This window comes from Cyprinus carpio, chromosome A11 (assembly GCF_018340385.1).
Source record: "Cyprinus carpio isolate SPL01 chromosome A11, ASM1834038v1, whole genome shotgun sequence".
In the NCBI taxonomy this organism is placed as follows: Eukaryota; Metazoa; Chordata; class Actinopteri; order Cypriniformes; family Cyprinidae; genus Cyprinus; species Cyprinus carpio.
The window spans coordinates 1,214,766-1,226,757 of record NC_056582.1 but is presented as its reverse complement, the minus strand read 5'-3'; the positions used below and the strand labels follow the sequence as shown (position 1 = coordinate 1,226,757).

Sequence of the window (11,992 nt, the reverse complement as noted above, 5' to 3'; positions counted from 1 at the left end):
CCTTCAGCAGCTCTTCAAAATATAAATGAAAATTACACAATGTGTGAAAACAAAGATAATTAAATTAACACTCTTTTTGAGTACTTTGAGAAAAAATAAATAAATACTAGCCATAATCACAAGCCAGAAAAACTGTATTTTTTGCATGCTAAATAATTAAATATATTTTAGAAAGAAATACTTGCATGCGGCTAGGAAGCATTAAGGTGATAACCACTAATGACATTGATATCATTTGTAATGTTACAAAAAAAAATCTATTTCAAATAAATGCTGTTTGTTTGAACTTTGTTCATCTGTGAATCCTGAAAAATGTATCACGGTTTCCACAAAAATATTGTGCAGCACAACTGTGTTCAACATTGATAATAATCAGAAATGTTTCTTGAGCAGCAAATCATCATATTAGAATGATTTCTGAAGATCATGTGACACTGAAGACTGGAGTAATGATGCTGAAAATACAGCTGCGCATCACAGAAATAAATTACACTTTAACAGAGATTCACACAGAAAACAGCTGTTTTAAATTGTAATAATATTTCACAATATTACTGATTTTACTGTATTTTTAAATCAATTATTTTACTGTATCAAATAAATGCAGTCTTGGTGAGCAGAAGAGATCTTTTAAATACATTTTAAAAAAACTTGCCAACCCCAAACTTTTGAACGTTAGTGTATATTTAAATATTCATATTAATAAGTGTTACGAATTAGATTAAGCTTCTACTCAAAGAGGAATACAGTCATCTGTAACAGCTAACAGGGATCTTCTTCAGTAGATCTCTGGAGTCCCCGCTCTCATTCCCCAGGCTTTAACCACAGAACACTCTTAAACTGCAAGAACTTTATTAAACTAGAATAAATAAAGCAAACTTCGGGAGGGGTAAATGCCAAAATAAATGACAATAAACAAAACTGACTACCAATTACAAATGAACCTAGAAAACAGATTACAAATAAAATACAAAATCTTCCCTCCCTGCTTACATAAACAGGAGAAAACGAACAAAACAAACAGGCACCCACCCCCCTACCGTGCTCCACGTTAACAATGGTCAGGAACGGAGGAGCCGATCATAACAAACGTAATTGTTCACTTCATCCAACAGGTTATAACAAATGTCTGGTTTACCGACACTTTACACATTACCAGTGATGGGGAAAGTTACTTTTAAAAGTAATGCATTACAATATTGCGTTACTTCCTAAAAAGGTAGCTAATTACATTACTTAGTTACTTTTTATTGAAAGTAATGCGTTTCGTTACTTTTGCGTTACTTTTTTAACTAGGCCTGGGCTTGGTTGTTTGCTTATAATATAAAAAGTTCTATTTTTGGCTAATGTAGAAGCCCTTTCACACCAAGCCTGAAGAAAAGGCTGAAGGAAATGTAAATTCACGTCTGATCAGTAGAACGCAGAAGAAGAAAGTTCAACACTCTTCAGAAATAAAAAAGAAGAAATGTTAGTTTATCTTGTGTAATTTTTGCTTATTAATTTGGTTGAATTGGATCATCAAAGGTCAGCAGCAAATTGGTTAATAAAATTGGATTAAACAAAGGATATTTGTATTATTTAACATATTTAATTATTGCAGCTTTGAGTCACTTTTAACTGTTTTTATTTAGCTTTGAGTTGCTTTTATCAAGGGGACAGCTTTCAATCAATAAATGGGAAAAAAGTCAAACTCAGATATTTTCTTGTAAATTAAAATTAATACTGCGGCAATCACTCCCATCGCCAATCGAATCCATCCTCGTGAAGACATAAACAGCTCCACCTGTGAGCAATTAGACCCAAAGAGGAAGAGACAGAAAAGAAAACACAAAAAGAAAACCACACACACCGTTTGCAGACAGCACTCAAATGACCACTCGTGACAATAAGTAACAGCAGTTATTTTATTTAGGTGACTATTTGAATGTTTCTGATTTGAATCGGTCAGATTATTGTCTTTCAATTTGACTTAAAGCATGTAATGTTACTGTATCAAACGCAGTCACCGTCCAGCCAGCCACGTATAAGGGCATGGTGACAGTAGATGACGGAGATGAAAATGTCCATGTGAAGAGCACACAGCGCTCAAGCTCTGGTTTTTGTGGTGGCTCAGGCTGTGTTGTGCACTGAGACACTATTAATAGCCCAGCAGTGTCTTCGGCACATCGAGCAGCCCGCTCACAAGCTCTTCGCTGTACCGCCTCAACACACCATTAAGACTCGGGTTGGCAGCAGCAGCCCAACAGGTGTTAACTGGCCAGAATTAGAGCAATGTCGAGGAGTCCTGAAGAACAGCTGAGCTCCCATGGACCGCTAACAGTGCATGACGCACGACCCCTGACCTCCATCCACAGACACCATGCATGACACCGACGACCCAAACCTCACGTCAAAGCTGTGAAATCTAACACTTCTGAAAATTGCATGGAAATAGCGTGAGATGCTTGATAATGTGTGGGAACTTCAGTTTGCCAGCCAGATGTAAGGAAAGCTGAGATACAGAGGATGATGTGGGTTAACTAATGCATTCTGTATGCCAACGACCGGTCAGATACTAGTGGCATATTCTCATTTATTTACATCAGATTGCTCTGCATAAATGCCTCCGCTGAAGGAATAAAATGAATCATCCCATGAAATCAGGCATATAGGGGTTGGTACCACTAATCAGGAAAGTAGCAGAATCTCAGACATTTTGGACCCCGTTTGCACCTGTATTGCCTTTTAAGCAAATGGCCCAAAAACAACCCAGGCTCAATTGTGTTTAAAAACACAACGTAGCATCTAACCTAAACCTGAGGTTTATAACAAACATGAAATAAAAACACATTTGCTGTGGCAACCGTGCCATTTTATCTTGCTTCTTCACGTCTTTGATCTCTTTTATCGTGATTTGTGTTTCATGTGACTCGTACCAGTGATGTGTAATGCTGTACCGGGTGCGCTAATGAGCAAGTTTACGACATCAGAAAAGCCACACATATGGAGCTGGTTATGACACGAATGACAAAATGTATTAGTTTACAAATCATGCACTATATGATAAAAGTGTTTTGAGCTCGTAACATAGTACTGTGCAAGAAACCACACAAAAACAAGTCTTTATGAATTGATCACCTGATCCTGTAACAGTGGTTCGTGTGAAAAGCAACAACAGTTGTTAGTGTCTAACTGCCACTAGTGTTCATTTCAGCTGGAAACTGCAGTGGATTGTACAGTACTGTATGTATAGGAATGTTTTTGGAGTTTTGCAGAAATGTAGCCAGTCACGTTTTTCCAGTAAGCCTGTGTTGCCCAAAACGGATGTTAACAGCAGGAGTGAAGGAGGTCATAGATGTCCAGTGGAGCGGTGAATGAAGCACAAATCCTCTTCCTGTTGGCACTTGTGACACTTCATGTTACACAACATGTGTGGGCGGCTGGAAGAAGCAGTTCTTTTTTACCACAGGCTTCATTCATCATCTTTTCATCCTGCTCATCCGGTTTGTTTTTGGGCTGAAGAATAAGTCACATTATTCCTGTGGACAGAAATCTCATAAGACACGAATGATCAAATGATTTTGTGATCGTTCTCAAAGCGTGTGTTGCTAGATCAATCTTACTGAGAGATGCTGTTTTTGTAGGCGATGAGCTGAATATTTCTGCTCCTAAATTGCTCTTTCAAACCGGGAGCTAGTTAACACTGCCATTACTGAAACCAACAAGTGTGTACCTGAACAACCAGAAAGAAAAACTGAATGAAATACACTGTTAAAAAATGACATTTGGCACTAATTTGTTACACTAAAAATACTGTGCTCAGAACTTTACGGTGAAATCAATATAGTTCATTTCTTACAACAAATGAAATAATTTAGAAACGAATTAAAAATATAATAATTGAATAAAACAGTGCAAGTCCGAATGTTAGTCTTAGATATTTAGACCGTTACTGTTAGGGTCAGGCTGTGATGCTCGTCCTGTGAAAGAATGAATATATTTTGTCTGAAATGTTGCTCAGTATGAACTGTTGTATAAAAGGTATATCACACGGCAATCATGCTGGTGGTCAGTATATCAGCACAGCTGCGGCCCAGTCACAGTAAGTATGATATCGCTTAAATAATCGTATAATAAATAGTAGAATCTTTCTAAATAACTTAAGTGGCTAGGTTTCTGGCAGATTCATATATATTTACATTACATAGCTGTGTAATGTAACACATACAGTCAATAAAAGAATATGATTATCAAATATAACAGGAGATATTCTGAACCTGTACAACACAGAGGATGATTACAATGATCTAGACACTTGTGTAATTGGTAATCTTTTTGCTGTTAACTTTACCTAAACAAGTTTGTGGTTACGTAACATGAGGTGACCTGCCGAAGGCATCAACATAACAAGCCTAGTGTTATAGGGAAGAACCTTTGCTATGAGCTTGTGCCTTTTACTAATGAGAGACGTAAACTCTCCCAGTCCCAGGTTACATAAAGCTGGCGTGGCACGCTAACAACGCCTCGCAGGAACAATACAAGGTGAGGCATGTTTTCAGCGCACATTCCTGAAGGACTGATGACCATCCCATTCCTGTGCCGTGATCGTGACGTAGCCATGATGAAAAGGTCAAATGGACATGAAGGGTAATCTGTGTTTTTGTTGCCATCGAGATCACTGAGGTGCACAAACCCTCATGTGTGTTTTGGTGATAAACATTAGGGCATATATGAGTTATGATAGTAGTTATAGTAGTATGACTGGATGATAAGGCTGGTGTAAGGTTAGTTTAAGCTTAACTACACACTAGCCCTGACTGAAATGACCCAGATTGGCTGGGAGGAAGTCAGTCAAACAGGAAACAAAGTCATGTTTAAAATGCACCAATCCGGTTCTAACTGGATTTGCCCCCATCATTCTTCACATGAGGAGTTATCTGAATTGAATTGTTGTTCCTGGTCACACACAACACAACACAGGATTTTCAAGAGATCTTTAGTTTATACTTTTATCTCACAAACACACAACAAGCAGAACTAAAACATAGACGTTCATTTAACAACTCAGACAACCTGGTGAACATTGAATGAAGCTTCCTGAAACCTTGTTCAGAGTTAAGAACTGCATTGTGCTCTTTTGATTACTCCCACCAAACAGCAAAGGTTTTGAGTACAATGACATGTATGGTTTATATATTTATAATACATATATGATGTCATAACACAGCCAGCCAATCAGTGCACTGTTGATCAGGGTTTCAAATATCAGTACATGTGCCCTTTCCAATGAACACATGAATGTTGATCTCTAGATATGTTAATCTAATCTGCTTGTGTGTTTGAAGAGGCAAACTGGTCAAAGCTGAAGATCTGGCATAAATCATTTTATCTCATACAGTATATATGAAGTGATGTACAAAGAACTGGGATATCCAGTGTTTGTGAAGTGCTGTTCTGTCCTTTAATCCCAAGAAGTTTTATTTTTATTATTTTTGACCTTTTTCAAATACTGGATGATTTCATTGTCAGCGATATTGGTTGCTATTTTATTTTTAAGGTTTTTTTTTTTTTTTTTTTTGCATGCATGCATGCATGTAGATTTTGTCACACAAGCACACTGAGTTAGTGATGTACATTTTATATGATCTTGTGCACTCTTTGAAACAATCCATCCAAAGACATAGACAAGTGCATGTAAAGCTTTAAGAACATTAAGATCAAACTCTTAGTTCAGCTGGTGTTCATTTCACATGATTAGATCCGGTCACTGTTACTGGTCAGTCGACCCAGTCGTCCTTTCGCAATACAGCAGTTTTTCTGCTTGAGTTCATTCAGTGATGGATAACCGTGACCCGTGCGATGGACACACAGCCATGCCTATTTCTTTATGATGCTGCCTAACAAGAATATATAAGCTTTTTACAGCACAGGAGACACGTGTCTGGAATTCTCTTTGATTTTCTCTGGTGCTCCTCGCTTCATCTCGTCTCTGTGGTGTTCAGCTGCTCTGCTGATAAGGCTGCTGTGTGTCCGGGGGCTAGTTAAACTTTAACAGGTGATTGCAAAGGGCCTCACTGTGCTCTTATGTCCTAGTCTGACTAACAGACGTGTGTGTGTGTGTGTGTGTGTGTGTGTGTGTGTAAGATCTGTCGAATCATAATCATAATACCTGACTATAATCTGCTGACACATCATAGAGGCAGTGTAGGACAAAATAAGTTGTTTACTACCAGTAACAGAGTTTAGAACTGAGATGTGCTGTATATCATCAGTGCTGCTGCCACAGAATAGCTCTCAGTTACATCACAAAATAACTGAAATGCAACGCATCACCATTAGTGACACAATAAACTCAGCCCATATGACAAAAAATCTGTTTTCACATTAAATTTTAAAATAATTTTGTATAGAAAATAACATCTTTTGTTTGCCTGACCTGCTGTGACAGAACACCGAACCTTAACTAAAGTGGATCTAGCAGTGGTTTGTCTCCTCTTCCTCACCCAGGCTCCCTCGAGGAGTTTCTGGACCTTGCACACCAGACCCACGACCCAGACAGCTCACTGATCACAGATTGGGTGGGGAGGCACAAGACTTTTACTGCCACTTACCTGCCAAGGACACAGAGCATGAGCCCACACCCGCCACAGACAAAGAGCCAGAGCCAATGTCCACCATGGACCTCCTGGTGCCTCGAGCAGAGCCAGTCCTCAGCCTGGCCTTGGTGCTCGGATCCCTCTGCTCCACATTGCCTCCACTGTGGTCCGTCATCCCTCAGACACTGCTGGGGTCACTCATCCTTGTGGAGATAATGTTCTCGATAATGGTTGGTTCATTCTTCGGTTCCGCTTTCTCCATCGCTCTCTGCTCGCTCCTCACTTTCGGGCCTTTGTCTTTTGATGATGAATCCTTGTGACTCCACCTCCACATTATTTCCTTCATCATCTTCTGGATTTAAGGTGATTTTTTTTCATGAAGCTGTTCCTTTCCACTGGATTATCTTTGTTTTTGTAATAAAGCTTAACGTTGTGTTTAGATCCTTGACTCCTTGTTTTCCTGACCTGCCATGACACGCTTAAATACTTTCACGTGTTGTCTATAACCCATCTGAATAATATTAAGTAAAAATCATTATTTTACATAATTTAATCTCTATATATACTGCATAGATATATAGATATGTAAATATACTGTATGTATGTATAAATAGATAGATAGGTTTGGGATCAGTAAGACTTTTTTAAAGAAATACAGAAAAAAAAAAAACTTAATCTTGGAAAATGTTATTACAATATAAAATAATAGTTTCTATTTTAAGATCCATTAAAATATAATTTATTCCTGTGATGCAAAGCTGAATTTCCAGCATCATTACTCCAGTATAAAGTGTCACATGATCCTTCAGAAATCATTCTAATATGCTGATTTATTATTAGAATTATCAATGTTGACAACAGTTGTGCTGACATTTTTTTTTTTTTTTAGAAAACATTTGTAGTTTTAACCAGAATTAATCTATATATAATTTATACAGGCAAAAGTATGCAATGCTATTTCACATTTGATTATTTAGTTTCTGTACCTGAACACCTATGAGTGTTAGAAAACTTAAATCATTCTTTAATTTGTATCTTTGTTCTATTTATGTATTTGTGCAATTTGCATGATTTCAAATAGGGCACATGGGTACAACCTGTGCCTGCAAACCCAGCTATGACCCTGCGAACACTGTTGAAAGACACACAGACTCAGGTAATTCACACATGATTAATCTCTCTCTCTCTCTTTAATAACTGCATTACTATCAATGGCACAAGCTTCCGTTAGTAGCTCTAAAAAGCCATTTTGGTATTAGCAATGGATGAAATGTGTAAGAACACAAGAGTGTTTTAAGAACAAGAACCTGATGAATGTCTTGAAATACATCATCTGAAAAATAACTTGAGGTGTGGTAACCATAGTAAAAGCAGAATAATTGACTCTGGTCTGTTGAATTCTTAGAAAATAATGCACAGCCAAGGTGTAACTCCACTTCGTGTCGTGGCCTCATCACCATGCATTATTTTCTAATACTTCAACGGCCTGTCGTCAATTATTCCTTACATATTCTATGCAGCAAATCTCCGCTGCTGGATTGTTTATATTATCAAAAAAATGGGGATATGTGATTTTCACAGACAAATGTGATTTTCTGTGACGCTGCTTTGAAACCAATAAACCTGAAATGTTGAGGAGAGACCAGTTCTTCTCTCTTCTCTCCTCTCGAATCAGTCATTGTGAGCCGCTGCTTTGTTGTAATCCTGATTTCTGAGGTTATTTTCATAACGTGTGCGTGGCAGCGCATCCGGCCGTTCACTCTGAGCTGATGGGAGTGATTCAGCTTAAACCCACACACTGTCACGTCTGCCAGAGAGGTAGTCTGTCCGGGTGGAAGAGGTGAACAGGCGTAGAGGAAAGAAGGACCACGCAGTGTTTTACCGTTTGTCCCCACAGTCTTTATAGCAAACATGCACAAATCACTCTTCACATACACAGACAGAAAGAGCAGGTACAAAGAATACGGAAGGGACAATACTCTGGTGGACGCTACAAAACAGTAGTTGAACACAATGCACAGTGATAGAGTGACCATCTTAACTCGAGCTCTCTCCTACTCTCTCTGTACATGCATGCTCACTGAACAGCGTTTAAACATATTTAAAGGGACATTAACATGAATAACATTAGGTGGCTGTTACAACACGCACCAAAACTCCAGCACCAGGATTGAGCTAAACTAGTGTGACTCTCAGTACGGATGATACTGTTTGTTGAGATGAACTAATTATCTTGCAAATGCTTGAATGTGCACCAGCCAGTGCGAGTGTCAGGCAGGAGTATTTCACTGTGTCTTCACCAAACCTTTCCTGAAGTATCTATGATGCTCGTGCTGATTTACAGTGCCGTGGTAATGAGTCTGAAGCTTATTTCCATTGATCTCAGATAGACTCTGAACACGTCGATACTGAAACGCTTTACAGAAGCTGTGATCAGAGCGGTCAGTCAATTTAGGGTGAGGTCATGTTTACCTCCTAATTACACATTTACCCAGAGATCAATGAAGATCAACGCATGCATATCTAACGCTGCAGAGACTGGCTCTGCTCCCATTCATCCTGAGTCAAGCAGTTGACACATATTGACATACTGTATATTACTAGCATGGCATGATGGGTCTATATGTACTTTCCTTATTCCAGCTCCAGTTCATACTGATATTAAAGCAAAAGGGAGACGTAGTAAAACATCTAAAAGGTGTACAGAAGAAGTTTATAGTTTCTATAGCTAAAACTATACGTTTTTCTCTTTACCCAAATATATATGTGTTGTCTTTCACTTTTACGTCATTATATTATTAATACATACATTCATCCTCTGCAGATACATGATTATACAAAATAACCAGAGTAAAATCTGTACATATGCTAATAATGTCTATATGATGAATTTTGTACATGGTTTTGTATATATAGAATGTTCATGTCTTTATATAAAGCATATATGCACAAATTCTGTATGCATATATTTTTTATTTATAATTTTTTAACACATCTATATTTTTAATGTACATACATAATGTTAACATACACAGGCTTAAGGATGGATATATATATACATTATATATGTATATATATGTGTGTGTGTGTGTGTGTGTGTGTGTGTAATATAAGCATATCATTTATATGTACATATGCATTAACCCTTTAACAGGATTTTTTATAGGTCTATGATAAATGAATACATAAGAACAGTTAATATTATGGATTTAATTTACGATTCCATAAGTGTGTCTCAGATATGTTCAACATGTAAATATTAATGTGTCTGGGAAATTTATGTATATATATATATATATATATATATATATATATATATATATATATATATATATATATATCGCTGCCCACTGTCACTGTCATATAAACTTATATATAAGCTTATATGACAGTGACAGTGGGCTCCATTTAGCTCTCATTAGCCCCGTTTAGCCTCCCGAACAGCAGCGAGACAGAGGGAATGATCTCATGTCTGAATCTCGGGGGATGGATTAGTGGCCATTACACTGATTACATTCCTCTGACTCCCCGGCCATTACTGCTCCAGATCCCCACGGGACCGCATGCTGATCACCGTACTACAGCTGGACCAACGGACGGACGGGCGGACGGATGAATAGATGATGGATGGATGGATGGATGGATGATGGATAGATAGATAAACAGATGCATGGATGGATGAATAGATGATGGATAGATGAATAGATGATGGATGATGGATGGATGGATAGATGATGGATAAATAGATGGATGAATAGATGATGGATGGGACGGACGGACGGACGGACGGAAGGATGAATAGATGATGGATGGATGGATGAAAAGATGATGGATGGATGGATAGATAAATAGATGGATAAATAGATGATGGATGGATGGATGGATGGATGGATGAAAAGATGATGGATGGATGGATCGATAAATAGATGGATGGATGGATGAATAGATGATGGATGATGGATGGATGGACGGACGGATGGATGGATGGATAAATAGATGGATGGATGGATGAATAGATGATGGATGATGGATGGATGGATGGATGAATAGATGATGGATGGATAGATAAATAGATGGATGGATGGATAAATAGATGATGGATGGATGGATGGATCGATAAATAGATGGATGATGGATGGATGGATGGACGGACGGATGGATGGATGGATGGATGAATAGATGATGGATGATGGATGGATGGATGGATGGATGGACGGATGGATGGATGGATAAATAGATGGATGGATGGATAGATAAATAGATGGATGGATGGACGGATGGATGGACGGATGCTGCTCCTTCACATCCAGCGGGGGATGACAGGCTGCGTGTCAATGTGCAATGCTTGATTCATCAGATGAAATGATGCATTTTATACATTCAGATGAGCACAAACGTCACCAGCTGTGTATTCACGTCATTGTGCTGTGAGTAATCTCACATATGATGCGTCTGAGTGTATTAACCTGCTAGTTAAGCGGTTCAGTTCACCCGCTTCAGCTCTGTAAGTTCTGGTACAGTCCATACAGAAAATCCAGACCATTTCCACTAAATATGTGGCATCTCCTCAGAAGACGGCAACCTTTGCGTGTGAAGCAGCTAGTGAGCGTTTTCACACCACTGCCAACCAGACTTCAGTCGTCTCAGGAGGAAGGAAGCACTGCTCATGCTTTTGCTGAGATCAGGAGAAAGCAGACATGACTCTGCTGTGTTTGTCACAAATAGAGGAACAGCGATGAACAGCGTCTCCTTCCTTCCCATGGCACTGACTGCCACTCCACGCTTACTGTGTCTCAGCATCTACGAGCAGGAGACCTTTGCTTTGACCACGATTATGACATCTGTAGGGCTGACAATACACGAACACACGCACGATTTCACTAATAGTTCCTAAAGAGCTGAGGCTGCAGTTTGTAATGCTCTTACAGTTCAAGTATATTTACCAAGTATATGTAGTAAGTTTGTAATTTAATGTAATAAGTATGCATGAAAATAATCAACTATAAGTATACTTGAAATATAAAGAATATTAAACTAGAAGTTTACTGAGAACATTCTTCAAAGTGCACCTTCATAAACAACGTCAGTTAGAAATACATAAATAGTAAACTAACAGTATATCTGACGTTCACTTGTAGTATAGTTACTACAATACTAAAGAAATACTTGGATGTAAACTAGTTGTGTACTCAACATCTACTACCTATACCCTTAACATACACTTTAAAAGTATATTTCTACACTACTAGTACTTACATGTTAGTATGCTTAATACATGAAATATACTTAAATAAATATACTTGGAAGATATGTATAATATATCCATAAGCATATCGATAACATTTAAAAGGCAGCATTTTACATGAAAATATTTTTATTGTAAATCTGAATTATAAATTCCTCAACAGTTCATTAAA

The 11,992-nt window shown here is 38.1% G+C and overlaps 1 long non-coding RNA gene across 1 annotated transcript; it reads right to left on the bottom strand.

Annotated features, from left to right (window-relative positions):
• Positions 1-1,643: 1,643 nt before the first annotated feature.
• Positions 1,644-6,773, bottom strand: LOC122146563. Its single transcript, XR_006161062.1, has 3 exons — positions 6,591-6,773; positions 3,603-3,712; positions 1,644-3,518 (listed from the first exon to the last, which is right to left on the bottom strand). It is a non-coding gene; the product is annotated as an uncharacterized LOC122146563 (long non-coding RNA).
• Positions 6,774-11,992: the final 5,219 nt, after the last annotated feature.